Consider the following 27,321-nt stretch of genomic DNA (forward strand, 5'->3'; position numbering starts at 1 on the left):
CTGTGCATTTGTGTTATATATTAGATACCAAAAGGAGTTATTGTCATATTATTGTCAAAATGTTACCGTTGTGGAAATAAAAGGGAAAAAATTAACACACATAATAGTACTTATCTTTTTCTCAAGTTTAGTGAATTGTTTTCTTTGGACTTACATAGCTTACATGTCTAAAGGAAATTGCATCGAGAGTAAATTAAAAGTAACTGGTTAATGGTAGATGTGGAAGAATAATATTATTAAGCTGGGAGAATACCATAAGAAAAGACACAGAGTTAATTTTTTATTTACCTAGAACAGAAAAAAGTTGGCTAAAGTATAGATCTTGTATAATTGAGAACTGTGACCACTGTTGAGCATAAGGAATTATTAAATGGGATATAGATTTTTGTATTCATAGACATCAGGCCACACTTCCAGTGCAGAAATCAATCATTTTTTAAATTATTTTTTTAACGTTTATTTTTGAGAGAGAGACAAAGAGAGCATGAGTTGGGAAGGGGCAGAGAGAGAGGGAGACACAGAATCCAAGAAGCAGGCTCCAGGCTCTGAGCTGTCAGCACAGAGCCTGACGCGGGGCTGGAACTCACAAACTACGAGATCATGACCTGAACCGAAGGTGGACGCTTAACCGACTGAACCACCCAGGCACCCCCAGAAATCAATCATTTTATAACAAACAGTTATTGAGCAAATATTATGTGTCAGACGTTTTAGGTGCCAATGATGCCTTGACAAATAATATGAACAAAAATCTCTGCCTTTCTGGGTGTATATTTCAGAGAAGAAAAACAAATAGAGCAGGGTAAAGGATATTGGGATTATAGAAAAGAGGGTGTTGGGATATTTTTAAAAAAGTTGTTGATGTAGGCCTTCCTGAGAAGGTTACATTTAAGCAAAGACTTAAACAAGTGAGGATGAGCCGTGGAGCTATATCTGGGGTAAGAACCACCTGTGCATTGTGAATAGACAAGTCAAACACCTGTCGGTGAAAAAGAATGGCCTGGCATGTTCAGAAATAGCAATACTGAATTAAGTCATTCAATTCTCTTTAAGTGGATGGTCTCGTCCAATGCGTAACAAATCAAGACTGTCTTTGCGGGTTTGCTCATGAAGGAAATTTGTTTACATAGTCTATTAACGATTATTGTTGCAACTAAATGGGGAGAGGGGGCTGCGATTCTGACACAGTTGCACTTATGTGAGAATCTTGTTAGAGTAATCGGGGATGAAGAACTCAAGAGGAAAAACAGAAGTAATAGGGATTGCACATCAGAGAAATTAGCAAACTAATAAAAATGTCACGCTTCTTAATAGAATGCCAAGGATTCTCATAAATGAAACTCTATCATCATATATGTGCAATATCTTTCCAATTATCACATGAATTTTTAAAATAGCAGTAAGAATACACAGAAAAGAGGGGGACCTGAGTGGCTCAGTCAGTTAAGTGACCAACTTCAGGTCATGATCTCATAGTTCCTGGGTTCGAGCCCCGCGTCGGGCTCTGTGCTGACAGGTCAGAGCCTGGAGCCTGCCTCAGATCCTGTGTCTCCCTCTCTCTCTGCCCCTCCCCCTCCGCCCCTCCCCCTCCGCCACTCGCGCGCACACGCGTGCACGTGCTCTTTCTCTCTCTCAAAAATAAATAATAAAAATGAACATTATACAATTAAAAAAAAAGAAAAGAGATATTTAACAGTTACTAGCATGTATAGGAATCCTGAATTTCAGGGCCAAATATAACTTGGGATTTTATTGGAACTGTGGTTGCAGAACAGCCAGGAGCCCTTTTACTTTTATTTCTTTACAAGCCTAGATAGTGATATATTGCATGTTTTTGAAATCACTGGATCTTTCTAAGGAATTCCCAAGTCATTTCCAAAGAAAGAAAGTGCTGAGTGTGATTGTTCCTCCTTATAATGTAAATTGCACTCATTAGGAATTTGATGCACACTTTTTTTTTCTCTATTGAGCTGTCGGATTTCTTAGGCAGCAAAGACAGGCTGGATTAGCCAGAACAAAGGAGATATTGAAAATTTGCCATACATACTGAGCAGAATTAAGTAAAAATTAACAAAATCAGTTTGAAACTTAAATGGCATAAAATCACTTCTAATTATCAAATGAAACCTAATGTTCTTTTATGGTTTAGTTGGCTTCTGTATGACGATTTATTTTCTATAGATTCACGTTATATCTTGCAATTAAATTTATACAACTGCTCAGGTTCTGAACTCATTCTGTGGGGTCTCCGCCAACAGGTTTAATTTCATATCAACTCCTTTTTGTTTTAAGTCAAGGATTTTTCTGAATAAAGTTTCCCAATAAAGTCTCCAATCTTTAAAATTCAGTTTGAATTATTTTCCCACTTAATAGCCTACATAAATTAAGAGACTTTCAATAGTCCTCAACGTTATTAGGTTAACTTGGTGTTTTCCATATAAATATATACTTTGAAAGAACTAATGAAGAATCTAAACATAACCACAGATCCAATTTTGTGAAAATGACACCGTTTTTATGAACTACAATATCACAATCTGACTGAAAGACAGTTTTAGCTGTGAATTCCAAAATTTATATTGGAATGAGAAGTTTCCTACTTATTAAAAATGCATTGAAGAGCAGGTCGCTAAATAATCAAAATAATCATGATATGCAAATAGTTTAGTGCTTTGAGAATTAAAGCAGCAAAAGTAACATTGTGTTTGTGGATTAATAATGTTATAAGCAAGAAAATCCAATAAGGGAATATGGACCCACACTCTAATTAACGTAACGTGGCTATGTTCAAATGCACAATATATTCCAATCTATTGACAGCCTACAGGTCATTTTCTCTGGGGTTGAAGGCAGCTGAAGGTATTGGTGGCAGGGTTCCCATAACCTCTATTCTTCTGGATTTCCTGAAAATCAGCTGTGTCTCTCTTGGTCTTTTCTGCCCCAGGCTTCCAATAATTGCATAAGCCTCTCATTTTCTGTTTTCATGATTGAACTCTGACAGATTCTTCGAAGACACTATGTATTGCTTTTTTAGTTGTGACTCCTGGTGGATAATGCCCCACTGACTTGACCTCTCTGTTGTACTTGGTGCTGTTAATAATTTGACTTCTTGCATTTGTTCCTGGCTACTGCTTAGCATGAGCTCGTGCAAGGTCCTTTTCCTCCAGTCTCCTCTTAAATGTTGGGGTACCCGAGTTCCATTCTTGAGGCTTCTTTTACTGTACACATTATCCCTATATTATTCTCCACTTGCCCTTTGTCTCAGAAATCTAGATCCTCTAGCCCAGACAAAATTAAATGAATGAACAAATGAAGTAGAGAAAGAAAACTGAATGGCCGGAGAAAATGTGCACTTTTGACATACGTTATGTTTTAACTGAGCACATTGGTTCCGCCTCCAGAATGGAGAATATTGATGCTGATTTCAGGAAACTGAGGAGAAATGTAAACTTTCAAGAACCTGGAAGAATGTGTTTTCTAATTTAACTTGCTTTTCTTGAGCCTTAATGGCACAACCCTGTGGAAGACAGTCTGGTAGTGTCTTACAGAACTAAACATACTCTTACCATACAATCTAGCCATTGTTCTCCTTGGTATTTAGCCGAAGGAGTTGAAGACTTATGTTCACATAAAACCTGCACAGGGATGTTTATGGCAGCTTTATTCATAGTCACCCAACTTGGAAACAACCAAGATGTCTTTTAGTAGGGGAATGGGTAAATACACCATGGTATGTCCAGATGATGAAACATTATTTGGTGCTAAAAAATGAGCTATCAATCGATGAAAAGACATAGAGGTACCTTACATGAATATTACTAAGTGAAAGAAGTCCACTTGAAAGGTTCCGTACCATGCGATTCTTACTATAAGGAATTCTAGAAAAGGCAAAACTACAGAGACAATAAAAAGATTAGTGGTTTCCAGGTAGCACACAGAGGATTTGTAGGGTGGTGAAAACACCCTATGTGGTATTACAACGATGGTTATAGGCCATTAAACATTTGTTGTAATCCATGGAACGTACGACACTAAGAATGAACCCTATGGCAAATTATGGACTTTAGGTGATTATGATGTGTTGATGTAGGTTCATGCTTAGTTAAAAAAAAACAATACCCTCCTGAGTGGTATTGATGATGGGCAAGGCTATGCATGGGACATGGTGTTTTGGGGAAATCCCTGTACCTTCCTCTCAATATCATTGTGAACCTAAAACTTCTCTGAAAAAAAAAAAAATGAAGCCTTTAGGAAAAATTACATTGTTTGTCACTGCTTCATAGTGCATTTACTTTTTAAACAGATTTCCTCAAGGATTTAAGCAGAAATAACCCGGAGCCCCAGTTCTTAAATAAAACCCTGATCCATTTGCAGAACGTTTGCTGGGGAAAGGGAGTAGTACACTGGAGAGAACAATATTGAAAATAATATGGTAGAAAGGCAAGATTTCCAGAAGATAGGAAAAACACAACGGTCTGTTTGCCCTGCCTGCAGTCAAACCCTAGGTTCAGAACCCTTGAAGCCAGCGGCTGTGGGGAAGGGGAAATGTGGAGGGAAGGGTACAACGTTTCAGTTATACATGTTAAAGATCTGTTATACACTGTAATACATCTGTAATACACTGGAGATCTGTAACACAGCGTAGAGCCTATAGCTAACAAAACCCTATTGTATAGTTAAAATTTGCTAAGAGAGCAGATCATATGTTAAATGTTCTTACCACACACACATGCAAATAACAACAATAAAGGGGACAGGAGGAAACTTTGGGAGGGAATGAATGTGTTTATGACCATAATGGCCGTAATGGTTTTATGAACGTATACTTATCCCTAAATTAGACTTGTATACGTGACACATGTACAGCTTTTTACGTGTCCATAACTCAATAAAGTGGTTTCCAAAATATAAACAAGAACCGTGGAAGCACCCCCAGTATGTGGCAAGCCATCGTTAAGTAATGTCTGCCTGGGACTCCAGTGGGAGTTTGTAGTATATCCATCAATCACCCATGCTTCAAGCATGGCCGCAAGCAGCACCGAGTCAGGACTGAAGAGGCCTGTTGATGGAGGTTAGAGTGGTAACATGTCTAAACAGATAACATACAGACAATGGAGCCCACATACCCCAACCCACTGCTTTGTGTTGCTGCTACCTAAGATCCTAGGGAAGAGGGAGGGATAGCTCCAAGAATTACTCAGATAGGGGGCCACTGGGTGGCTCAGTCGGTTGAGCGTCTGACTTCAGTTCAGGTCATGATCTCAGGATCCCTGAGTTCGAGCCCCGCATGGGGCTCTGTGGTGACAGCTCAGAGCCTGGAGCCTGCTTCGGAATCTGGGTCTCCCTCTTCCTCTCCCTTCCCCCACTCATGCTCTGTCTCTCTCTGTCTCAAAAATAAACATCAAAAAAAAAAAAAAAAAAAAAAAGAAGTACTCAGATAAAACTTGCCACCGAGTGGTGTTATAAAAGGTTTTCTTTGGAAGATAATGTGGTATTTGTGACTTAACCTGTGTTTTTGAACTTTAATTCATAACCATTACCAGCCACTGGGATTTGATGTGAGATTTCATTGGAATGAAATGGGTTAACAAACCACGAACTATAGTCCAAATTCAGCCTATCATCTGTTTTTCTAAAGTTTTATTGGAACGCAGCCACGCCCATTGGTTTACAGACTATGACTGCTTGTGCTTATAAGCTTGTGCTTATGTTTGTGCTACAGTGGCAGAGGTGAATAGTTGCAACAGAGATCTTGTGGCCAGCAAAGTAACAAACACCGATTAGAGTCTGCCCTTTACGGAAAAAGTTTGCTGGCCCTGGGGCCCAAGACCCTGCGCCTAGAGTAAATTTGAGAACTTTTGAAGTAAATGAACCTCAACCATTGCAAACACAGAAGAAAGAAACATGCTCACGATTTTGGATGAATACCGGAAAGGCTACAAGTTTCAAGTGTTATTGGAATATTTTAACCTCGAATCCATTTTAGCTTTATTCTAATCTTAGGAAACCTCCTTCAGATGTGATCTTACTTGCATTTGCACAAGCATACTACATCCTACTCAAAGTCTTATAACTGCTCATATTTAATATGCATTCTTCAGAAACGTTATGCACTGTATTCCGCTGGAATCACCCATGGAGCATTTAGGCTACCCCATCTGGTTTTGAAGTGTACATTTTGCTTTTAGGTGGATGTGCAGGTTCTGATACTGATATGGAATTGTGTTAAATCTGAAACTATAGACTCTGTTAATGTTCTAATTTTCCCTCTATTACAAAAGGGGGGGGCAATTCATCACAACCTTATGATGAGTTAGAGCTTATAAAATGACTGAATCGAGATGAGGCCAACTTAATAAATGAAAACTGGACACTTTTATCCATTGTCTAGAAATTTCTAGATGGACGAGTAAATGGTAATAGTTGAGGGAATCAAATGTCTAGATAATTAATGGATGAATGGAACTTTTCATTTTTCCTCAGGATACTCAACATATCGCACATCCGGTGTTTGTCTACGAGTATGGGATTCATCAGAGGAAATGCGAGGAGAGGAGTATATAGGAATGATGCACCTGGCCAAAGTATCTATAAATTTTATGAGTCCGATAGAAAATCTTTAGCCACAAACGTTAACAACCTGAACAAAAATCCCAGCTTCAAAACAGAACTCCAGTCTTTGTTTAGGACAGTTTGCTCTGCCTGACATCAAGGAAAGAAGTCACTAGTAATTCTAATCCCTTTCTGCCTGTAATTCCTGAAGACAGCTAGATGAATGGCAGGGCAGTTCACCAAGCCCCCCCCCCTCCCCACCCCCGCCAAAAATATTCATCATCTTTGTGGATATTGGGCTTAAGCAAAGCTCAGAGAACCAGAGAGTCATTTCGATGCATTTTCCTTAGGAAGAAATTGCATCACTAAAGATTCCAGGCCAAAAACAAAGTAGAAGAGAAATTCATGCTGCTTCAGCTGGAGAATTTCAAAGGTAATTTAATCTCCAAGGGAAATCTCACAGCCTGAATTCGCAACATCACTTAGCATATATAGTCACGTTGTGCTGCCACTATATCAAAAAGATTGCTTGTGCTAATTGAAAAGGAGGAAAAATATAGCACTAAATGAAAAGATGGAGTATCTCCCCTGGGTTTCCACCATTTGCCTAAGTTACCTGTTTTTTTTTGTATGTTGATGAACACTCATGATGCCAGTTGGAATCTAATAAAAGTTACCTATATCATGTTTGGAAATATGAAAACATGTAACAGAAAATTTTATTTTCCTTTAAACACATTCCCTAGTTAACTGAGAAATTGGTTAGGACATACTGAGAAAGGCAGACTAACTATATGTCACAGTAATTTAGTTTGGAAAAAGTGATATTCAAGAAGACAACCGACAGTTAAAGGGCATTCTAAAATTGTTATCTGATATATGCTCTAACATAGTATAAAATAGCAATGTCCGATAGAAATATAATGTGAGCTTCCTATGTAATTCGAAATTTTTTAGAAACCGTGTTAAAAGAGGTAAATGGAAATTATGTAGTAATATTATATTATATATATGTATTATTGTATTTAGTAATATATTTTATCTAACCCAATTTGTCCAAACTAGTATCATCTAAAACTTACACTCAATATAAAAACGACAAGATATTTTACATTCCTTTTTCATAGACTTGTCACATTTCGAGGGCTCAGTAGCCATATGTCACTAGTGGCTATTGTATTGACATTTAAAGGGCTAGATTGTTTTACAAGCTATGTGCAAAGGAACATCTTCCCATTTAACAAACACTGAAAATTTTATATGCTTCTTTGGTCAGCATTTAGCTATGTATAATGGAGCACATCTAGAGGGTATGTGAGAAGTGGTTTAACATAGCCCCCTTTTTGGGCAGTGATCTGCTAGGTAAATAATTTGAACATAAAAGTAGTTATTTTTTGTGGCTCAACACTTTCAGCGTTTCCTGATGTAGTGATAAAAGGCTGTTTGAAAGAGGTTATTTTCTCCCTTGCTTCATTGAACTAAGGTTGACGGTTCTGCTTACTGATAGCTGCAATGACAAGGGACATAATTTACGGGGAAGCCTTGTTGTTATTGCTATTTTTTAAAATTTGGTGATTACACAAAGACACATTGGTAGTCACAGCATTCTGAAGATGGAGATCCTGGATTATCATTCCGCGCCTGCCCCCTGCCCAGCCGTTCATGTTTTCTGAGGTTGGCCGTTGATATTAATATGTTGAGTCTAAGGCATCTTATGGATGACCAGAGGTACCTTGAAGACAGGCAAGTCTTAAATAAGGGGCATCATCTGAAACACAGGGTTAGAGACTGGGAGAATTATTGGCAATATTGAGTTTTTGAGCTTACATATGAATGGGGGTGCATTTTGTGATCAAGCCTGCTGGGATGTGAACACAAACAGACACGAGGCTGCTGAAATTCAGAATTTGGGGCCTACGAAGCACGCTGGGCATAACTGAGTTTCAGTATTGTTTGGGGACTGAGAGATAACAGTCCACAGTGCACCTCATCACACGAGATAGAAACCTGGAAATCATCTTTAACTCTTCCTTGTCCTTTGCCCACACGTGCACATCGTCTCCATTTCCAGGCCTGTCAATGCTTTCACCAAAATAGCTTTCGTCTGTCTCCTTCCCTGATGTCTCCTGGCTCCTGCTTTAATCTGGTCACTCGTCAAGTCTCTGGGACAAGTATTATTTTTCTTTGACTGAAGACTGATGAGTAAGCGTTTGTGTTTTCCCTTATAACTCTTAAAATAAATATACTGGATCTGAATTTCAGGGAGGAGTTTACTCAAGTTTTTCATGTTGATATGAAAAAGAGGGCTCAATTTGGGCTATATTGGAATAGAGTTATGTGGATTGGTTATGGGTTAAATAAATACACTGGATGACTAAAGTTCTTGATATAAAATGTAGCATAGCCTATGGTGCCTACCCTAGGCCCTGTCTATAGTATGGAACAGAAGGAGAGACTATTTTGCTGGAAAAAGAAAATGTATAGGTTCAGTAATTATATGCAGCGCAGGTAGTGAGATCTTATCGGCAGGTAAGTGGTACAATCACGAGGTTGACAATGTTTGAGTATGTTTTGTGTGTTAGTAAAAATGTAGATGAAATCAGTGGAATTAGACTGTCGTAGACTGTACGTCTGAAGTTCTCTTTTGGCCAGCAAAAGAGCGGACGCAGGATTAAAGCGAGAGATGGCTTATGTCCGGGAAAAGACAAGAGCCCCGAATAAAGGTCCTTGCTCTCGTTTTTATTAAGATCAGAAGGCTTACAAACGTGATGGACGTGTACAAAGAGACAAGGAAACTGGGAACATTAACGTGGGGACATGAAGGAAGAGGGGGGTTTTGAAGATATACATTGTTTGGGGTTTGGGTTAATTCAAAACAAAATCCGGGCACCGGGCTGTCGGGAGGAAGGTTGTTTACAGCAGACATGAAACAGCACCTCTGTTTATCTCAGCCAGCCTTGGGGACGAGACAGATAGGGGGAGTCACCTCAGGGTTGACAAGGCACCATTTCTTTTGTTAACCATCTCCGCTCCGGGCTGCTTTGCATGCAGCGCAGCGGCCCGTAGTTCAATTCACCAGTTTACCTAACCTGGTCCTATCCTCCTGTGAAAGCAACTTTCTGCCATCGTACTAAATTGGGGGAGCTTCCACCCTGAATATCTATTATTGTTTATTTCATATACCTGTGTATTGGGCACCTTTGCACCCATTCCTATTTTAGGCCTTTGCCTCTCCCTCTCTATTTTGGGGGCTCTGCCCCCCCTATCTATTTTGGGGTGCCTTTGAACCTCCCTATTCCTGGCACCTTTGTGCCTCCATATTCTCAGGGTGTCTTTGTACCTCCCTATTCTTGGAGTGACAATCTGGTTTACCCAAACTCAGGTGTGAGCATTTTATGATTTTGTATTTCTTTATGCCTTGTTAACCCATTGGTGTAAGCCCGGGGGATTCCTAAGCTTATAACCCACATTAGACAACCAAGACTTTACTAACAAAAACACTTTTTGGTCAGTAAGGTATGAAGACACAGGCAAGACAAAGAAGAAGATACATTATTCTTCTGTATTTATGTACCGTAGATAGGAGCAAGGAATGTAGTTGGCGACTAGGTAGAAAAGACATTTTGATCATGGATAAAGTACATGTGCTACCCCAAGTTTCCCTGGTTACTGCTTCCCTTCATGCTCATGACATGATAATGGACAAAACTGTGGGCCAGTGATGAGTGGTAATGTGGTGGGAAGCCATATGCATTCTTCATAAGCCTTCCTCAAGGGGAAGGACTAGGGTGCAGTTCAAGTAAAATTTGCTTTTTGTTTCCCTTCCTGCTACGATATGTACTAACTGCTAGTCACAATTCCATTCATGGCAGAGAACCTAGATTATGCAACAATAGAACTACTGCTTCTTGTTATTATGATCAGCTGGATTACCGTGTTCCTGACTTTGTTAGTTTACTGTCTGAAACTGTGGTCTTCCCTCTTGTTTTCATAGATGACCGAGCCCTCCTAGCTTTGACTAAAGAGAATGTGACCACTTTGGAAAACTCCAAGTACAGGCAACATTGGATGGAATCTTTCCAAAGGGCAAAGCCTATAGGTCAGTATCTAATTGTCTTGTTAATGGGCCAAGAAAGTATTCTATTTCCCAGAGGTTACAGGGAGGCAGTCCCCAGATGGATAGAAGGAGGAGTATCTTCATGAAAGGAATAAACAGATTTTACTGCCTGGCTCTAGTTGAATTATAGGGGAAGGTCAGAATCTGAGGAAGAAAATTGACTGGGTGCAGAGTTGGACAAAGCTTCAAGTAATTAAGGACTTCCATTTAAAGTCACGTGGAAAATTTCGGATGTCTAGAAATACATCCTGACCCTTTTACAAGTCATTTTGCCCTCACAGGAGAGGGGGAAATTAGAAGAGTATTTAGGGCTCCGGGGACTGTCAAGGCTAAAGGGCAAATTCTGATCATGTTTTGAAGTTGAACCATCAGGCACAAAAGGGGAAAAAAATGTTGAGGCCTCATCTTTTCAAAATGGGAGGCAGAGGATAATGGGTAGGAGAATTTTTCATTGACTACCTTTACAAAAGAGGCTAAAGAGAGGAAGGAGACTGAGTGGAAATAATAGAAAACATTGAATATAGTTAGGCCCTATACTGGTCACAGGTTTTTTGCATTGTCTGGTTTATTATTTTTTTAATTTGGGAAACCATTTTAAAACAATTGTATTTAATCTCCCCTTGCAGGAAAACAACTATGGAATCTAAATTAAAAAACAAAAAACAAAAAACTAACCATAAAACTATAACTTGCACCAATTTACTGAGTGCTAATTGATTTAAAAATGTGTTTAGAGATTTCAGATTTTCAAAAATAATTGCCAGCTTGGGACGTGCCATTTCAACCAACAGTTAAAACTACCTAAGTGGGAACATAAAATTTCCATTGATAAAATTTTAAGAACTTGTTTCGAAACCTAGGTTTTGGAACATAGTTCAACATCCTGTTCAAGTTAAAGGCTCGGATCCTGTGTCAGAAGAGTTAAAAGGCTAAATATTCCCTCAGTGTGAGAATCCACTGTGATCCTGGAGTATATACACTAAAATAGAAGGGAATGAGGATAATTAATTGCTGTGTTATTATAAATTAACTTGTCATTTAAGTCACAAATCTTTATATTGAAGTTATATGTAAAGGCTTGGCCATGTTAGAAAGGATGTATTTCTGGGGTGCCTGAGTGGTCAGTCGATTGAGGGTCCAACTTTGGCTCAGGTCATGATCTCACTGTTTGTGGGTTCAAGCCCCACTTCGGGCTCTGTGCTGACAGCTTGGAGTCTGGAGCCTGCTTCCGATTCTGTGTCTCCCTCTCTCTCTGCTCTTCCCCTATTCATTCTCTGTGTCTCTCTCTCTCTCAAAAAAAAAATGAAAAAAAAATGAAAAAAAAAGAATATATTTCTGAATCCTAACCTAGATTTCCAACTGCATACTTGATACCCTAATGTGAATATCTGATAACAACTGGAATTTAATATGTACCAAACCACACTCTTCATATTACATTCCATGTCAACTCCTCCCACAGTCTTTCCCATCTTAATTAATAACAACCTCAGTCCTCAGGTCAAAATATCTTGCCATATTCTTGACCTCTTTCTCACACCCCGTATATTGTCCATTAATAAATCTTGTCACCTCCAATCCTGAAATATATTCTAGATTTGACTACTTGTTTTAAAATGTTTTTATTTATTTATTTTTGAGAGACAGAGACAGAACATAAGCAGGGGAGGGGCGGAGAGAGAGGGAGACACAGAATCTGAAACAGGCTCCGGGCTCTGAGCTGTCAGCACAGAGCCTGATGCGGGGCTCAAACCCACAAGCCCTGAGATCATGACCTGAGCCGAAGTCGGACGCTTAACCGACTGAGCCACCCAGGCGCCCCTAGATTTGACTACTTCTAACTATTCCCACTGCCATTGACTTGGATTAAACCACCACTATCTCTCCCTGGATTATTGTAGTAACCTCGCGACTGGTCTCCTTATTTTTTTTTTTTTGCCTTCCTTTAGTCCAGTCTCAAATTAGGATGTCAATCAGCTCATGTCACTACTCTTTTTAAAACCCTCCCATGATTTCCCAGCTCCTTCAGAATAGAAGCCACAGTCTTCACTGAGACCTAAAAGGCTCTGAATCATCTGGTTCCCTTTCCTCTCTCACTTCTCTGACTTCATTTTCAGTGACGCTCCCGTCTCTTTTCACTGCAGCCACATTGATCTCTTGGCTACATTCTATTTCAGATATTTGTTTTTGTATTTTAAAAATTATTTCTATTATCCTGACTTGAATTTATAAATTCTTTTTCTAACTTCTTTAGTTTCTTCACTTTCCATTTTTGTTTTTTTTTTATTTTTATTAAAAAAAATTTTTTTAATATTTATTTATTTTTGAGACAGAGAGAGACAGAGCACGAACAGGGGAGGGGCAGAGAGAGAGGGAGACACAGAATCTGAAACAGGCTCCAGGCTCTGAGCTGTCAGCACAGAGCCTGACGCGGGGCTCGAACTCACGGACCGTGAGATCGTGACCTGGCTGAAGTCGGCCGCTTAACCGACTGAGCCACCCAGGCGCCCCTCCATTTTTTTTTTTTTAATTTTTTTTTCAACGTTTATTTATTTTGGGGACAGAGAGAGACAGAGCATGAACAGGGCGGGGGGGGGGGGCAGAGAGAGAGGGAGACACAGAATCGGAAACAGGCTCCAGGCTCTGAGCCATCAGCCCAGAGCCTGACGCGGGGCTCGAACTCACGGACCGTGAGATCGTGACCTGGCTGAAGTCGGAGGCTTAACCGACTGCGCCACCCAGGCGCCCCTCATTTTTGTTTTTAATGCAAGAGCCGCGTTAGCTGCATCTAACATGTTTGGTTATTTTGTATTTGGTCTTTTCAGTATTATCTACTTTTACGTATTTCCTAATTTCCATCATAATTTGTCTTTGACATGAGTGTGTTTTTAAATTTCCAAATGTATGTTTTGGTTGTCTTTTTATAACATCTCTAATTGGAATGCGTCATAGTTGGAAAGTACGACGTGTATGACACTGGATACCATACTTTGAAACTCGTTGATCGGGTTGACAGCCTAATATGAAGTTAACTTTTATAAATGCTTCATATATGCTTGAAAATAATGAATTTCCTAATATGGGAGTATAGGAGTAAGTTTGTAAATTGTGTTGCTTACACCATTATCAGTCCATTTGTGTTTAGCGTGATTACCGATATATTTGGATTTCCTATTTTATTTTCTATCTTGTCATCTGACAACTTTTCCTTGATTGTTTTCTTTACTTCCTTGTCTTTATTTAACTGGTGTTTTATTTCTCTCATTTCACTTTTTCTCCCTATATTTCAGCAAATTTCTACGCTTTTAATTTTTATTTATTTTATTTCAATTCTACTATGGTCAAAACACAGCGCTATATTAGTTTCAGGTGCACAATATAGTGATTCAACAATCACTATATTTTTTTTCCATTAAAACAATTTTTTTTTTGAGAGAGAGAGAGACCACATTAGCAGGAGAGGGGCAGAGGGAGAGGGAGAGAGAGAATCCCAAGCAGGCCCTGTGCTAGCACAGAATCCTGTGCAGGACCTGAACCCATGACCCTGGGATCATGACCTGAGCCAAAATCAAGAGTCGGATGCTTCACCAACTGAGCCACCCAGGCGTCCCAGTATGTGTACTCTTAATCCCCTTCACCTATTGCGCCCGTACCCTCCCCCCACGTCCCCTGTGGTAACCATCAGCTTGTCCTCTATAGTTAAAAGTCTATTTCTTACTTTGTCTCTCTCTTTTTTCCTCCCTCTGCTTGTTTGTTTTGTTTCTTAAATTCCACATATGAATGAAGTCACAGGGTATTTGTCCTTCTCTGACTGCCTTATTTCACCTAGCATTATACTCTCTAGCTCCATCCATGTTGTTGCTGACGGCAAGATCTCATTTTTTATGGCTAAATAAGGTTCCATTGCATGTATATACCACATCTTTATCCATTCGTCTGTCAATGGACATTTGGGCTGCTTCCATAACTTGGCTGTTGTAAATAATGCCGCTATAAACATAGGGGTGCATGTAACATTTTGATGAGTGTTTTCATACCCTCTTCCACAGTGGCTTCCCCAGCTTGCATTCCCACCTACAGTGCACGAGGGTTCCCTTTTCTGCACATTCACACCAACACTTGCTATTTTGGTGTTTTTTATTTTCGCTGTTCTGACAGGTGCGAGGTGCGGTGATAGCTCATTGTGGTTTTTTTTTCAATGTTTATTTATTTATTTATTTTGAGAGAGAGGGGGAGAATGCATGTATGTGCACTTGCACACCAGGGGGGAGGGGCAGAGAGAGAGAGAGGGAGAGGGAGAGACACCCAAGCAGGCTCATGAGTCAGCGCAGAGCCTGACACGGGACTGGATCTCACAAACCGTGAGATCATGGCCTGAGCCGAAATCAAGAGTCTGACACTTAACTAACTGACTGAGCCACGTAGGTGCCCCTCATTGTGGTTTTGACTGGATATGGCTGAATAATCTTACTCATTTGCAATCTTGCCGCTTGCAACAACATGCATGGACCTTGAGGACATTATGTTAAGTGAACTAAGTTAGACAGAGAAAGACAAATACTGCATGATCTTTCTTATGTATAAAATCTAAAAACTAACAAGCTCATAGATACAAAGAACAGATTGGCGGAAACATAGGTGAAGGGGGTCAAAAAATTAATAATAATAATAATAATAATAATAATAATAAAAGTAGGCTCCCGTCCTGTTGGAACTTTAGACCTGGTGCAAACAGAACATCTATATGCCTTCTGGTATGGAGTAATGAATGTTTGGAGTACTGCATGATGTATACTATTTATCTACTTAGAAGTTTTTTTTTTTTCCCATGAGCTCTACGTTATTTCTGCGCCAAGTGGTGCTTGGGGTATATGTCCATGAACTCTTTGCATGACAAAAGGCAAAGGAAGAAAACCATAATTCCACAAGGCAAAGTGGTTGTTTAGTTGGAACAAGTCTTTGTCTTGCCAGTTGAAGATCTTCGGGATTTAGTGGAGCTCAGGGGCAAACCTATGAATGATTCCCGAATCTTTTTACTGAGTCTACATAGTACGGCTATATGTTCACTGGCTGTTTTTCCATTCATTCTAAATAGTTTTTCTAGAAGCCCTTGCTCTGATTCTTTTTTTTTTTTTTTCTGAGGCCTCAGTTATTTGCTATCATACTCTCTCCAGGCTCAGAGGAACCAAGTCCACATGACATGGTCAAAATTCAGTGAAAATTTCCTTTTTCACAACGACAAAATGTTTACTATTTCAGCTATAATCTTTATATCCCCCAAACAGGACACTATTTTTTGTACTAACAGTTTCTGTGTAGATTTACACACATGGCTAACATTTTCTTTGATAAGCATTCCTCCTGCACCTTGCACTTCACTTTTGAGATCATAATTTTCCATTCTTGAAGCGCTACGTGTTTCTTAAATGAGACTTTTGATGATAAGCCCAGTTGCTCAAAAAACCTTCCAGGATTTTAATTGGGATAAGGGTTGTATCCATTGATGAAATGGGTGAGAAGCAGCATCTTTCTAGTATTGAGTCTTCCACATCTTGACATCCTGTCATTCCTGACAGTTCTTTGTATCTTTTCCTTGTTTTTCAATAGGTCGTTTTAAATGACCAGAGGTTGGCCATTTTAGCAATTTCTAGGTAGAATCTTTCCGTTTGATCGTCTCTATTTCACTGATATTGGTTCCTTTATTATTTTTCTTCTATTCTCATTGGGTTTACTTTGCTATTCTTTTCTTTTTCTTTTTTCTAAAATTTATTTATTTATTTATTTATTTATTTATTTATTTATTTAGAGAGAATCCCAAGCAGGTCTGCACTGTCAGCACAGAGCCTGATGTAGGGCTTGAACTCACGAACCGTGAGATCATGACCTGAGCCAAAATCAAGAGTCAGATGCTTAACCGACTGAGCCACCCAGGCGCCCCATACTTTGTTGATTTTCAGGCTTTCGCTTCTAATAGAAGTATTTAAATCTATGTTTTTCTTTGATTACTGCTTTAGCTGTGTTCTACATGTTTTAATACATCTGATTTGCATTATCATTTATGGTAAAATACTACCTAAATGCAGTTATTTTCTTTTTGTTAATGAGTTATTTAGATGTGCACTGTTTAAATTTTAAAACATATGGGAATTTTGGGGCGCCTGGGTGGCGCAGTCGGTTAAGCGTCCGACTTCAGCCAGGTCACGATCTCGCGGTCCGTGAGTTCGAGCCCCGCGTCGGGCTCTGGGCTGATGGCTCAGAGCCTGGAGCCTGTTTCCAATTCTGGGTCTCCCTCTTTCTCTGTCCCTCCCCCGTTCATACTCTGTCTCTCTCTGTCCCAAAAATAAATAAAAAACGTTGAAAAAAAATTAAAACATATGGGAATTTTATGGCTACTCTTTTGTTATTAATTTCTAGCCTAATTGGTCAGAGAATTTTATTCGGATGTTTTTATTCTCTATATTTGTTGAGATTTGCTTTAAGGACAGAATATACGTAATTTTTATCGTAGGGGTCTTTTTGGCCTTCATCTTATGTAATATCAATTTTATCAGGCTTCTTTTGATTAGAATTTGCTGCATATCATATCCCACCCTTTTCCTTTCAATGTTTATTTTGTCATCCATACATTTAAGATTACACAGGGTAGGGGGTCCCTGGGTGGCTCAGTCGCTTGAGCATCCGCTCAGGTCGTGATCTCATGGTTCATGGGATTGAGCCCTGCACTGGGCTCTGCACTGACAGCACAGAGCCTGTTTGGGATTCTTTCTCTCCCTCGCTTGCTGCCCCTGCCCTGTTCATGCTCTTTCTCTCTCTCTCTCAAAATAAATAAATAAACATTTAAAAAATAATAAAATTACACAGGGTCATACTCTTTTGGGGTTCAGTTCTACAGGTTTTGACAAATGGATACACTTATGTAACCACTGCCACGCTCATGATACAGAACAGTTCCATCACGTCTCCAAATCCTCCCATGTTGCTCTTTCGTAACCCATCCCAATACCCCCAAGTCCAGGGAGACCTCTAGTCTATTATCTATGTCTACATATAAAGTCACATACATAGAATCGTAGAGTATATATAATTTTTCTGTCTTCACTTATGATAACGCATTTGATATTTATCCATACTGTTGTATGTATTAACGGTATATTCCTGCCATTGGAGTTGTTTAAAGCTTTTGATGATGATGTATAAAGCTACCTTAAACTTTCCCTTAGAGGTTTTGGAGTGAACATAAATGATGATTTTTCTGGTGTAATATCTAGGAGTAGGACTGCTGTTCCATACGGTAAGTGGAGGTTTGACCTTACTAGCAACCGCCAAATTGTCTTCCTAAGTGGTTGTACAATTTTGCATTCCCACCAGCAATGTATGGATGCTCCCTTTCCCCTGCATCCTTGCCATCACTTATTATTTTCAATATTTGTCAGAAGCATGAAATGTTTACATTTTAGAATGGTTTTATATTTACAGAAATGTCACATAGATAGCACAGAGTACCTGTAATCCTCTTGCCCAGTTTTTTCCTTTTGTTAACATCTTACATTATCACGGTACATTTTCTCTCTTATGAATGTGAGCTATGTTAGCCTTCTTCTTTTATCTGTGGCATCATACTGAGGAGGTAACCCTGAATGAGAGGTGGAAGAATTCATTCTCTAGAGAGGTTTTCACCAAAAGGTTTGGGTTCCGAAGTCTGGTGCTACAGTAGCTCTCTCTAATCTCTTACTGTTGTTAGAGGCGGCTGAGCCTGGCCAGAGTAGGAACAATATGGAGTTTAGTAAGTACCCCGATGGCGTGTTGACTGAGTTAGTAGGATTGACGAAACTGAGGAGAGAGACTGGATTAGTCAAGATAGACTGTGACCATGTACTCACAATTCCACATTACTTGACCAAATTTTAGTCAGGCTTCTCTCCTCCACACAGGTCCCTGAACTTTGGTTTCGCCCCTGCTTAAGCAAGCACCAAGATACAGACATCCTCCCTTGTGGCTCATTCCATGAATTGGCTGACTACAGAACCAGATTTTGTTGTTGAAGTGCCTGGAGTTTTCCACCTTCCCACCCCCACTGCTTGCCTCCCCCCTCCCCCACTAAAGTTCCTACCAGCCCTCTTACCGTTTCCCATTTTTTAAAGACCTTCCACTGTTTGATTTTAAGACACTTGCAGATCCTGAGGTCAGCATGTTCTATTTATTGCAATCGTCTTTTTGAATAGCCCTTCCTTATATACATTCAGATTTTTGTTATTTGACAGCTGTTACAAATAATCCCTACATTTCAAAGGCTTAATACAGACAAGTTTACTTTTTCTTCAAACTGCAGACCAAGATCTGTTTGATGCAGTCTTTTGAGGACCTAGGTTCTTTCAATCTCATTGTTCCACTGTTTTTTTTTAGGGCTTTGGAGTCCTCCAATGGATCATTTGTATGTAGCCAGGAGACAAGGGAGAGAGTGTGGAGGATTACAAAAGAGGTTTTACAGGTCAGGCCTGCAAGTGACGCAGGACCCCTAAGAGATGTCGTATAGAGAAGTTTCAGGCGGCAGAGGAGAGTACACTTCTTGCTGAGGGCTAGCATTCTCTGCTGCATTGTGTGTCCTGTCACGACTAGAAGTGACCTTAATAGTCTGGAACGATGAACACAATCCAAAAACAAATAATAATAACATACGAACAAAAATGTTAGAGTTCTAAAATCCAGCTACACAAATATCAGACTCAAAGAAAGTTACAACTGTGGGGACAAGTTAGAATGACTTGGGCCCATAGCTTATGGCACAGGTATGATGTCACCGTGTGCTTAAGAGAAAGAATAATGACTCAAATACCGTTATACTTCCCTCTACCCCAGAAAAGTAAAACTCTAACAGTGACATGGTAATAACAAGTTTCTTTTAGTAGCGAGCAGAGGAAACTAATTTTAGTGTTTTAACAAAATGTCAAGTACACTGAAAGGGTACTGTTGTATTTCACAGTTTTGAAGAAAGATTTTTAATAGCCAAGGCACACAAAGGGCTGGAATTAGGGTGGACCTGGAACTTCAACAGCAGAAAATGGTGGATCTTCTCCCTAATATTCTGTCATTAACATGATTTGGCCCTGAACACTCCCGGTCTCTGTTTCAATGTGCCCAAATGTCCTGTAGAAATAATTTTATTTAGTCTATGGAACAGCCAGCTATAGTTACAGATTGAAAATTCACCTAATTATTTGTACTGGTTTCCTCTCTGTACTGAGGTTTTTCCAAGGGAAGTGGGGATTACTATGAATCGGAGAGTTACCCAAAGAAGAGTGTACTGCAGGTTGGAAGTAAAATCGTAAGATTTAAATAAAGCCCGAGAGAAGTGGGAGATGATAAGGTGTGATTTCAACCACGCTAATTGCATTTCCATTTATTTCAATGCCGTATGCTGGGAGTAAGTGATACGAAGATGAGTCAGACACACAAAGCCTAATCTGTCTTTCTGCTGTGCTCTGCCACCGGGTCACTGGCTGCAATTCCAGATTCCAGTGCTGCAGGCCAGAAGGCAGAGTTCCAGTGTTCCTGTCTTTAATAACCATCAAATTCAGGCCCACCAGTATCTGCATTTCAGGTAGAGAAGTCTGTGTGTCATGAAGAGCATACAAAAAGAACTGTAGAGATTCATACAAAAGAGAAAATGAGAGTAAGTGAGGAAATCATGAATGGAACAATACTGCAGAGTCTTGACAGATGGTGTACAGAAACTAATGACTATTTACCATAATTCATTTTTGTTTTCCTCCTAGGCATATAGCTGAACTACATTTCTCAGCCTCACTTGCAATTAAGTATGGCCATATGACAGAATTATAGTCAGTGTAACATGAGAGAAAATCATGTCCTGGATCATAAAGATTTTTTTTTTATATGAGTTCTTCCTTGTTCTTTTCCTCTTCCAACAAACTTATGACAACCACCCAGATGCACTTTGAAGCCACACGTTGAATATGGCAGGGTGGCCATCACCCTCGGTCTGTTAATGCCTGTGGAGCAGAGTCTCTTTCAACAGCCCGGAACCACCCTGGACAGTTAAACATACGAGAAATTAACCTTTAGTATGTTGTTTTCCCCCAGGTTTTGGTCAATTTAACACACACTACCCTACTCTACTGTAGAAGTTGGTATCAGAAGAGAGGAACCACTACAACAAAAATCTAACGTGCGAGTCAAATGGCTTCATGGGCAGGAAAAGAGGTGGTAGGCTTGGAAAGTGAACCCCATTTGATGTAGGGTCAAAACATTTGGCAAAACTACCTTTTTCAATAGTTTTTAAGCTAAAACAAGGATAATATAAGCCTATCGCTCTAGGGGAAGTGATCAAGAAGAGATACAGTACTGGTGCCTGCGTATTATTCAGAGTTGCCAATCACCCGCTGCCTTTAGCAAGAAAGAGCTCAGGTACCGAATGAATGATCTTGCGAAACAGAGTTAGGAACCAATCTGGCCCACTCACGCCAGAATGATGTGGAAGAAGGAAAAACTTTTCCTCTCATATGAACTGCTGTACTTGAGTCTTCTGGTTCTATCAGCATTGCCTTTACTTTCACTAATTGGGGGAAGGGGGAGGTTAGGGGTTGGTGGGGAGCATGAACAAGGCATTTTGTTTGTCTAGAACATGGGTTGGCAAATTATGGCTCAAGGCCCAAATTCAGCCTGCTGACTTTTTTTCCCCAATGAAGTGTTACTGGAACTCAGCCAGAGTCATTCATTAATGTATTGTCTATTGTACAGTTATTATATATTGTACTGTTTATGACATATTGAGTAGCTGTAACAGAGAACATATGGTTTGCAAAGCCAAACATATTTACTATCTGGCGCTTCACAGAAAAAGTTTGCTGACCCCTGGTCTAGATGTGTATTGTAAATAATGTAGGGAAATGGAGATAATGCCTAAGAATATTTGTTAAAGTCAACGTTGAAGGTCTTAGAAGTCAGAATGAATGGGGCGATGAGGAACTATTACAAGTATTGAAAAGGTGAGCGATGTCCTTAAATATTTCTAGAAATCACATTGTAGGATGACATCGACAAACTAGAGTGGTCACAGGACCTTAAGCAGGCAAGTAAAGGCTCCGAAGCCAGGTCATAAGTGGGCATGGTTGGAGAATCTATAAATATTTAGCCTGCAGAAGAGAAAATTTAAGGTGTACAATATGGAGGTATTCAAATATTTAAAAGCCTGGCTAGTGGGGAAAAATCCAATTTATTTGCAAATATCCAATTCAGTATCTCATCAGAAGGCAGTGCTCCTCTAAGACACTTGAGTACAGCTAAATTGAGATTCTTTAAGAGGTCAAATCAAATAAATACAAATCTACTCCAGAAATGCCCAGCACAAAACCATGGCATCTATTTTTTATGTTGAAATTCCATGTTACATTCTCTCATTAATCCACTGCGCTCTGACTTGCATCATCACCGCTGCCACTCCCCTGAATTTGCTTTTGCCAAGGTTACCACTAGTAGCTTTGTTGAAAAATTCATTGAATACTTTTCTGGCATCTGTACTATTCATGACCTGCTTTGAAATACCTTCTTGTCACTTTCATTTTGTAACACTAACCTCGCTGTTTTTTCCCTCTTTCTGGACATTTCATGTTACTCTCCTTCAAAGGCTCTTATTTTGTTGGGCTTCCATTTCATATTCGTTTTACTCAAAGTTCTGCAATGGGCTCTCTCTTTATTCTACCTCGTCTCATTGGTGACTGCTGCATAATCTAAAAGTAGATGCTAAAGCCATAGTGCATCATGTTTTCAAAGGCTTTTTAAGAGTTTGTGAGGTTTTAGGATGAAGTTTTAAGGAAAGTTCATCCCGCTCAATGACTTTCACATCTATTTTCAATTGAATGCCTGATTGGCTCTGTCCTTGGTGCTGGAGATCCAATTGTGTTGGGGGCACACATGAGTTTCTTGCTCTTGTGGAATTTTTATTCTAGTTGGAGGGCAAGAAGAGAAGTGAACAAAAATTAATAAACATGAAAATTTCAGAGAGGGCCATGTACTATAAATAAGTAGGCTATGATAATTAACCAGGGAATAGCTGGGAAAATGATTAATTTGGATAAGATGGGCAAGTATAGTTTCTCTGACTCTTGAATAATGAGAAACTAAGACTTTTGACCTAGGACCTGGATAATAAGAAGGAACTAGTCATGTGAAGATCTGTGAGGAGCAGTATTGCCACTGTATTGAATAGTGAGTCCAAAGACTTGAAGGTGGGAAATAAATGCGGCATGTCGACAGAACCAAGAGATTAGAACATAGCTAACAATGAGGAAAGTAATAATTGATGAGAATAGAAAAATAACGGAAGCCAGAGTATTCTGTGCCTTGTGGGCTATGATGTGAAGTTTGAATTATCTATAAGTGCAATGAAAAGCCATCGGGAGAGTTTTTAGCTTGGTGGTGACACGATATCACATTACCTGTATTTTTCCATTTGTCAAATGATACAAATTATATAACTTTCTACTTCGCTGCAAGGAAATTTAGATCCACAGTAAATTCTTGACCACAGGATATGGATTAGCTTATGACTTCATGTATATTTATGATCTTATTCTTTTTTATTTCTGTTACAGTTTTTTATATGTTAGCTTCTATAGAGAAATGCCTCAAAGTATTTTTGAAGAACTGATAATATGAATCACATAATACAGTCTGACTTGACATAAGAGCATTGGACTTGGATTTGGTAACCTGCATGCTATGTCGGTTCTAAGACTAAAATATTCATGTGAATTTAGGATAATAATTCAAACACTTTGGGCCTTAATACCCTCATCTCTAAATGAGGAAATTAATATTTCTTATTTCTGTGCTTCTCAGAAATGTTGTGTGGAGAAGATTGTGACTGTATATAAAGGCAGATTGCTGTAGAACTATATATATTCAATACATATTTTTAAAATTTTTTTTAGTGTTTTACTTATTCTTAAGAGAGAGAGAGAGAGACAGAATACAAGTGTGTGTGTGGTGGTGGTGGGGGGGGGTGCAGAGAGAGAGAGAGAGAGACACAGAATCTGAATTGAAGCAGGCTCCAGGCTCTGAGCTGTCAACACAGAGCCCGACGTGGGGCTCGAACTCACGAACCGTGAGACCATGACCTGAGCCGAAGTCAGACGCTTAACCGACTGAGCCACCCAGGCACCCCAATACATATTTCTTAAGCTTCCTCTATGGGCCAAAAATTAGATATTAACATTTGGGGATTCAAGATGTACTTTTATAAGAAGAATCTGGGTAAAGTTAAATATATAGCACCAAACATTTTTAATCCATTAAATATATAGCACCAAACATTTTTAATCCATGTATATTTCATATGGAAAGGGAAATATTGGACATCTTCTCAAGTGTATGAGCCTCCTTAGATTTTTTTTTCAGTAAGGAGGTTGAATCTCTTGACAAACATATGAAATCTGAATCAGGAACAGTTTAAGTTCAACGCTAAACTTAGGAGAAAAGTTTGAACAAGTTCCCTGTATGCATCCTCATCAGAATTACTGCTAATGGCTATGTGCAAAGTTTAGCTGATGAATTATTCAGTTTGATATCAATCTTGTCTGTTGCCACAGACTTTTGAAACAAAGAATGCTTTGCAATTCTTAAGAATATACCTTTAGGCAACAATGGAAATATTACTTGACATCCGCAGTTCATGCTTCTAAAAATTATTTAAAGTTTAAGTAAATTGCATAAGAAGGTTTTAATTTCTATAACTTTTGAATAATTTATCTTACCTTTTCATCAAGCTCTTGTGTGTGTGTTGCTATGAAATACTGTCAGTTCCATGCATGCATTATTTTAACCCTCGGTAGGACCGACTTTGTAAATATTAAGATAGCACTGACTTTGTAAATATTAACATGACATCGGTGGCCAATGAGAAGACTCCTTAGAACTCAAGTGTTCTGTGAACCACATTTTGGAAACCACTGGATTATAGAAAACTATTACCTACACACTGATCCCAGCCTTCAGAACTGTAATGTGTGCATTGATTGCTATCTTTCCATTTTGTCCATATCAAAATTTAAGTGCCTGTTCGTGGCAATGCAGAACTTAAGAAATCTGCTTTCGTCATACCTCTTATACTTCCATAGCATGGTTTTGGTCTTTCCACCTATACTTGTCTCCCCATCAATAACCATTTCTTGCCAGCTGTAAGACTATGTACCCTTGAAGACTCAGTCTTTTCTACTATCATTTTCACACGTCTGGAATACATACAAATAGTCCTTCCTCTGCACTGACTCAGAGCTTTGCCAGCTGGTTATTTATTACATGTCTCCATGGCCATCACTAGAAATAGTTGTGGCCCTGGGGAAACAACCCGTGAAGGCTGCCTGGGAAAATCATTTGTAGAAGGAAGCCACTCTGTAGGTAGGTATGTTTCATAGGATCTCTGGGATAGACAGAACACATCAAAGTGCAACATCCAGGCTGTCACTGCAAATGCGTGGGACATAGTACGACCACCCACGTTGCCCTGCCCAAGAGATGGGCCTATTTCAGTTGCTATACATGCTCTGAAGATTGAAACTGTATCATTTATCTTCATATGTCAAGTCTTCTGCACATTAAACGGTACAAATGAGGCCTCCCTACATACTGGTTGAAACGAATTGCAATAGAGTTCTGTTCTTTCTGTTTTCATAGAAAGAAAACAAACCACGTATTTTAACTAGGTAGACCAAGTGAGAGAAGTGTCAAAATTCTCATGAAGCAATTGAAACGTATTTTTATAAAGCAATTAGGTGTGCAGGCAAAAATGATAGGACTATACCCGCTGTTTGAATATCAGTCATTGGAGAAGCATTAGAGCACAGTTTTGCCCAGTGCAGACTTACGTTGGGGCGGATGTTGACTCCGGCGCTAGCTTCACAATTTACAGGCCATGTGACCCGGCCCATAAGTCCAGCTTCCTTAGCTGCTGTAATAGGGACACACTAATAGTATCTGTGAACATTTAACCAAGATACTGCGTATAAAATACCAAGCACCCTAAGAGTTAGGAGTCATTGTTGCTTTCGAGCTTTCAGAGGAAAATTAGGTATAGGGTAAAATGCTAGGTTAGAAGACTTATGAGGTCCACCTTCACAGTTAGCATCTAATTCCTAGAAAATTTCTCACAGTCTGGGCTGGGCAAACGGAATCACGATCAATCTGACCACTCCTGCCGACTACCTCTTACTCTTACTGTCAAGTGGCTCCCTGGCAACAGGCCCCAGATTCTCTCTGTTCTGTTCCCACATCCCATACCCAACTTCAGTTGCCAGGGTCTCCTTTTCTTTCCGTCCTCCTCTTTATTATGTCGGCCCAGTCCTAGTCTTTATGCTCCTTTTTAATCCCCCGAAGCCTTAAAGAACGTAAGTTAGCCCGCCTTGTTTTTTCATCGGCGAAACAAAGAGAATAACCTTCCCACCACCTGTGCTCAAACAAACATGGTGAGAATTAATGAAACAAAGCCGAGACAGCTTCAGAGATAATAAAGTCTAAGAAGTGTCAAAGCGCATTAAGCTCATTCGAACAAGTGGAGTTTAAAAAGCCCAAGAACCGAGTTGGATCGGTAGCGGGAGCAGAGAGCGGACCCCGGAGAGCCCTGAGCAGCCGCATAGGCCTGGCTCAGTTGCCATCACGCCCGGGAGGGGCCGCAGCTGCGGCAGCCGGCCCCAGTCATCATCACCTTAACCTTGAGCAGAGAGGCCTCCCTCCCCCCCAGCGGCCGCCCCCGCCCTCACCGAGACGCCGAGCCCGGCACCAGGCTCAGCAGCGAAGGGAACAGAGGCCGGGGGGCCTCACCTCTGAGGTGCCTGCCGGGGGGACGGGAGCGTCATCTCGACCAAGGTTTTGGGAAGACGGTCCCGTGTAGGAAACGGATATGGTTTCATCAGCAGGAATGACACCGACGGAGATACAGAAGTGCCATAAAGAATTACCCCAGGAAGTACCTCACAGTGTAGGGGACGGAGAGACTGTGGAGTTGGACGCTGAAGGAAGAAGGGGGTGCGGAGGCAGCGAATGTCACGGGCCAGGGTGGAGCGGGCCCAGTGCAAGGCAGTGAGTATTGCAGCGGGTCGTAAGCATTATGGGCACTCTCCACGTGGCAGGGGACCTCCACGCGATTCCCGGCACAACGACCGGAAGAGTGAGCGTGGGGAAAAGAATGAGGCATCCGAGAGTGCTCCCGAAGGCCAGGCCCTCACAGCGCCGACCCCACCGCAGCAGATGGTTCGCACCTTACTACGTGTGGAGACCGTGTGGACGTGGGCCACAGTCTTCCGACCCTCCTGTGCGGGAAGAGGTGATGCAGGATGTTCACCACCAGGGTGCAAGAGAACGAGGTAGACCAGTGAGACAGGATATGTTTCGGGGCTGTTGACCCACGGGGTCCTCCTTGCCAAAGTCAGCTTAGAGAGGACGGCAGTGAAGAAGATAAGATCAAGGCGATGAGAGTGAAGGTGAGCAGTCACCTCAACATCCGTACCGCCACAATTTTGATCACCCACGCGGTCGCCCAGAGAACGCTAAAGCGCAAGGTGCCAAAGACACAAAAGCAGCGGGTCCCCCAGCTGAGGATCTGTCCTCTTCTGAGGCTGAGCAGGCCGGGGCTGAGTAAA

General features: G+C 40.3%; 1 pseudogene; it reads left to right on the forward strand.

Moving 5' to 3' along the window:
• The first annotated feature begins 5,022 nt into the window (after positions 1-5,022).
• LOC101091517 lies at positions 5,023-27,321 on the forward strand (annotated as a pseudogene).

This window comes from Felis catus, chromosome X (genome assembly GCF_018350175.1).
Source record: "Felis catus isolate Fca126 chromosome X, F.catus_Fca126_mat1.0, whole genome shotgun sequence".
Taxonomy (NCBI): domain Eukaryota; kingdom Metazoa; phylum Chordata; class Mammalia; order Carnivora; family Felidae; genus Felis; species Felis catus.